At 55.6% G+C, this 5,321-nt stretch overlaps 1 long non-coding RNA gene across 1 annotated transcript; it reads left to right on the top strand.

Moving 5' to 3' along the window:
- Positions 1 to 4,524: 4,524 nt before the first annotated feature.
- On the top strand, positions 4,525 to 5,118 carry LOC113109380 (uncharacterized). Its single transcript, XR_003292952.1, has 2 exons — positions 4,525 to 4,584; positions 4,813 to 5,118. It is a non-coding gene; the product is annotated as an uncharacterized LOC113109380 (long non-coding RNA).
- Positions 5,119 to 5,321: the final 203 nt, after the last annotated feature.

Raw genomic sequence — 5,321 nt, 5'->3', positions numbered from 1 at the left:
AGGTGCCCGGCCACTTGAAGGGAAGTTCCCTGCAAGGGGAGGAGCTGAGACCGACACAGGCCAGGAAGCTGCGAGACCTGCTGAGCAAGTGGCAACATGTCTTCTCGGCACACGAAGAGGACTACGGCTGCACCAACGTCGTGCAACATCGGATCCCCACCGGAGATGCAGAGCCCAGTAGAGAAAGGTACCGACCCGTCCCACCTACCCTGTACACGGAGGTTCATACCCTGCTGCAAGGTATGCTCAATCGAGGGGTTGTTAGAGAGAGCAGCAGCCCGTGGGCAGCTCCCAACGTGTTGGTACAGAAGAAGACTGGCGCATGGAGGTTTTGCGTCGACTACCGCAAGCTGAACCTGGTCACTAGGAAGGACGCGTTCCCCCTACCCCGGATTGAGGACTCCCTGGCTGGCTTGACACGCTCGGCATGGTACTCCACGCTGGACTTGGCAAGTGGCTACTGGCAGGTACAAGTGGCCGAGGCCGACCGGGAGAAGACCGCCTTTACCACCCCGTTCGGTCTCTTTGAGTGGGACCGGATGCCCTTCGGCCTCTGCAACGCTCCTGCCACCTTCCAGAGGCTGATGCAGCGGTGCCTGGGAGGTCAGTTGATGGAGTCCGCCTTGGTATACCTGGACGATGTGATTGTCTATTCCCCAGATTTCGACTCCCACTTACAACACCTTGAGCAGGTCTTCGGGGCCATGGAGAAATATGGGCTGAAGCTCCAGCCGGACAAATGCCATCTGTTACGGCGGGAGGTCAAATTCTTGGGACACTGTGTGGGCGCGGCGGGAGTTTCGGTCGACCCGGAGAAGGTGTCGGCGGTGCGAGAGTGGGCTGCCCCGCAGACGGTGAAGCAGGTCCGGTCATTCCTGGGCTTCGTGGGGTACTACCGCCGCTTTATCAAGGACTTCTCCAAGATCGCAAAGCCCCTAAATCAGTTGCTGGCTGGGACAGGACGCCCCCGAGGTCGCGGATCGCCGGCTATCCTATGGAGCCCCGAGTGTGAGGCTGCGTTCCGGCGACTGAAAGACGAGTTGCTGCGGGCGCCGATTCTGGCGTATGCTGACTTCTCCAAGCCCTTTGTCTTATACACGGACGCTAGCAACCTGGGTTTGGGGGCCGTGTTGGCCCAGCAACAGGACGGTGTAGAGCGGGTCGTAGCCTACGCAAGCCGGAGCCTTCATCCAGCAGAGAGGAACGACGCCAATTACAGCTCCTTCAAGTTGGAACTGCTGGCGCTGAAATGGGCACTCAGCGAAAAGTTTAAAGATTACTTGTGGGGTGCCCAGGTGACGGTAGTAACTGATAACAACCCCCTAGTACATCTACAGACGGCGAAGTTGGGGGCAGAGGAACAGCGCTGGGTGGCCCAGTTGGCCAATTACAACTACCAGCTCCGATACCGGCCAGGACGGGAGAACACCAACGCTGACGCCCTGTCCCGACTCCCGGAAGCTCAAGGTCCGAGGGACCCACCGGAACCCACACCAGACCCCGAAGGAGAGGAGTATATGGTGGGCATTGTGGAGGCGCCGGGGACTCAACATGAGGGGATGCCTGTGAGTTGGGGATGGGACCCCTGCCGCTGGAAAGAGCGACAGCAGGCCGACAGGGAGATCAGTGGCTTGATGCGATGGCTGGAACGGGGCCGAAAACCGACGTTGGCCGAACAACGGGCCCAAGGGGGAACAGGAAGGAAGCTGTTGGGACAATGGGCCAGACTACAGGTGAAGGAGGGAGTACTCTGTAGGTCTGTCCGAGATCCGGGGCTGGACGAGGAACTCCGACAGATCGTTGTCCCCGAAGGCCAAGTACGAGAGCTCTTGATAGCGTACCATGATCAGCTGGGCCACCAAGGGCACGAGAAAACGGTCTCTCTCTTGAGGCGACACTTCTACTGGCCCGACCTAGAAGCAACGGTACGTACCTTCGTTCAGGCCTGTCCTCGTTGCACCTTGTTCAAAGCCAGGAAGGAGGCACAAGCACCGATGGTCCCCATCCAGGCAAAGGCTCCTCTCCACATAGTCGCAATGGACTTCTTGACTTTGGGTCGGCCGGCAGACCGCTATCAGAACATCCTTGTCATTACCGACTTGTTCACCAAGTACTCCTGGGCCATTCCTACTTTGGACCAGACGGCGAACACCACCGCCACTGCTCTGTGGAGAGCTGTCTTCCAGCCGTTCGGTTGCCCCGAGTTCCTACACTCGGACCAAGGGCCAAACTTCGAGTCCCGGGTAATCAGAGAGCTGTGTAAAGTGTACGGCTGCACCAAGACCCATACCACTACTTACCACCCCCAGGGAAATGGCGGATGCGAGCGGTTCAATCAGACCCTATTGAACTTGCTCGGCACGCTAGACCAAGAACATCAGAGCGACTGGGTGAGTGCGCTACCAAATCTGGTTCAGGCCTACAATAATAGTACGCACAGTACCACGGGCTACGCCCCCACTTATTTGATGTTTGGCAGGCATGTGCGGATGCCTACCGACTTATTGCTGGGGACGGCAGCAACCGAGGAGGAGGGGAACGTAACTGAATGGGTAAGGCGCCACCACCAACGCCTCCATTTTGCATACGAGCAAGTCTCGGGACGGATCCGAGCGGCTGGGAAGAAAAACAAGAGGCTGTACGACCGGACGGCTCGGGAAGCCCCCCTTCTCCCAGGAGAAAGGGTCCTGGTAAGGGACAACCGGCGACAAGGGAAGGGGAAGCTCAGTGACCGATGGGAGAATGCACCATACGTGGTCGAGGGCCAGCAGCGGCCTGGACAGCCAGTATATACAATTCGGCCCGAAGGAAAAGCCGGGCCCGCTAGAGTGGTCCATCGGAACATGATCCGCCCCTGTCCGAACTATCCCAGCCCCGTAGAGGAGGCGCCAAAGGAGCCTGAAGCTGTAGCCCCGTGGATCGCAGGATGGGCCGTGATCCCAGGAGAACGGGGAAATGTCCCCGCAGAAATGGCCCCCAGAGACCCGATGGATATGCCTGCGGACATCGACCCTGTCTCGCCACCACGACGGTCCCAGAGGGAGAGCCGAGGTCGGCCCCCGGCACGCTATGGAGAATGGGCGACTGGAAGGCGTTCTAGGGACTAGAACGGTTTGGCAGGGGGGTATGTCACGGGGTGACGAAAGGGAAGCGGAACTAAGTCCCGCCGGAATTTTGTGTTCCCCTCGGGACGGTGTCGCGGTAACACCGGTCCACTTGCGGGTTGCGCCCGATGTCGCAATAACAACGCTAATGACAGATTGACATCTGGTGTGGGGAGTTTGATGTGGCGATCTGTGAGAGGATTATGGAGGCGGAGTAACCACATAAAAAGAGAAGTGCAGAGACCATGAGGAGGGTTGTGGATTCTATTTGGTCGTTCGTTCTCCCGGCTATTCTTCCTGGTTGGCTTGCCCCCGTGTGTGGTTCTTCTCTTTGGACGTGTTCCCCTAGGAGAGGTGAATTCCTGGGACGTTTGGGCTGGCGTGTGGAGGTATTTGAAGACTATTGTGGGGTTTCGGTTATCTGGCTGTGTAACAGATATATCGGCGATCGAGTGGAGATATTCAGGACAGAAAGAGTGTGAGCTCTGGAAAGTAAGTGAAGACCAGGCCGCGCCATCACTATCGGAGGGAAGTTAAGAGACCTGATCTGGGACTTCGATCAATTGTATACATCTGGACTGGGAGTGATAACGTTGTGAAGTGGACGGAGTCATCGTTGGGTGAGTGCTGGCTCTATTTGCACTAAGAGTGGGTGTGCCGTGTCTGAAGTGGTGTGTTGCACAATAAATCGTTTGAAGTGAAGTTACAGAGTGTGGGGAAGATCTATAGAGTTAATGCCGGACGCTCACCACCCCGAGAGCCCACCACCGTCACCGTAATCCACACCCAGGCACTCAACTGAAGCATCTCCCAGCCGTAAGCCCCATTGCTTATTCAAGAACACATACATGCTGTTGATTACTTACCCCGCTGTGTAGATCGCAGGATCCTCTGGGCCGAACGCCGCATGTGATGTCCCTATGAAAAGAGGTGGACACAAGAATTATTCCTTTCCCGGTCTTAACCGAAGCATCTCCTAGCCGTAAGCCCCATTGCTTATTCAAGAACACATACATGCTGTTGATTACTTACCCCGCTGTGTAGATCGCAGGATCCTCTGGGCCGAACGCCGCATGTGATGTCCCTATGAAAGGAGGTGGACACAAGAATTATTCCTTTCCCGGTCTTAACCGAAGCATCTCCCAGCCGTAAGCCTCATTACTTATGCAAGAACACATACTTGCTGTTGATTACTTACTCTGCTGTGCAGATCGCAGGATCCTCTGGGCCGAATGCCGCATGTGATGTCCCTATGAAAAGAGGTGGACACAAGAATTATTCCTTTCCCGGTCACAACCGAAGCCTCTCCCAGCCGTAAGCCCCACTACTTATTCAAGAACACATACTTACTGTTGATTACTTACTCTGCTGTGCAGATCGCAGGATCCTCTGGGCCGAATGCTGCATGTGATGTCCCTGTAGAAAGAGGTGGACACACGAATTATTCCTTTCCCGGTCTTAACCGAAGCATCTCCCAGCCGTAAGCCCCACTACTTATTCAAGAACGCATACTTGCTGTTGATTCCCTACTCTGCTGTGCAGATCGCAGGATCCTCTGGGCCGAATGCTGCATGTGATGTCCCTGTAGAAAGAGGTGGACACACGAATTATTCCTTTCCCGGTCTTAACCGAAGCATCTCCCAGCCGTAAGCCCCATTACTTACTCAAGGACACATACTTACTGTTGGTTACTTACCCCGCTGTGCAGATCACAGGATTCTCTGGGCCGAATGCTGCATGTGATGTCCCTGTAAAAGGAGGTGGACACGAGAATTATTCCTTTTCCCGGTCTCGACCGAAACATCCACGAGCTCTATTTACCCGGATACCCCCCTCACTCCGGGACGGGTGACAGACTATCCTGGCTCTTGCTGGCCCCGTACAGGCACGAATTGCTGACGACTCCACGCCTTCCCGGCGTCCGAGGTTTGGCTCCGTTCTGGTCGGGAGACACGGAAGGAACACTGAACTTTTAAATTGCTTTTAACCAAATAAAACCTTGTTCATTTTTTTATACTCTCGTCCGTCTGGTTCTTCTGGTACGCTCCCCGAGGTGATCCTGGGTTTCAGGGGTGGGTGCAGTCCAGCTTGGCCCCCCCGACCTGTGACATAAGGCTTCTCTCCAGTGCGAATTGTCATGTGGATTTCTAAGCTTTCTTTTCGAATTAAACTTTTTCCACACAGTTTGCAGGTGTATGCCTTTTCTGTTTTGTGAAT

This window comes from Carassius auratus, chromosome 9 (assembly GCF_003368295.1).
Source record: "Carassius auratus strain Wakin chromosome 9, ASM336829v1, whole genome shotgun sequence".
NCBI classification, from domain to species: domain Eukaryota; kingdom Metazoa; phylum Chordata; class Actinopteri; order Cypriniformes; family Cyprinidae; genus Carassius; species Carassius auratus.
Note: the sequence above shows the minus strand (reverse complement) of the source record. Positions and strands in the feature narration are given on the sequence as shown.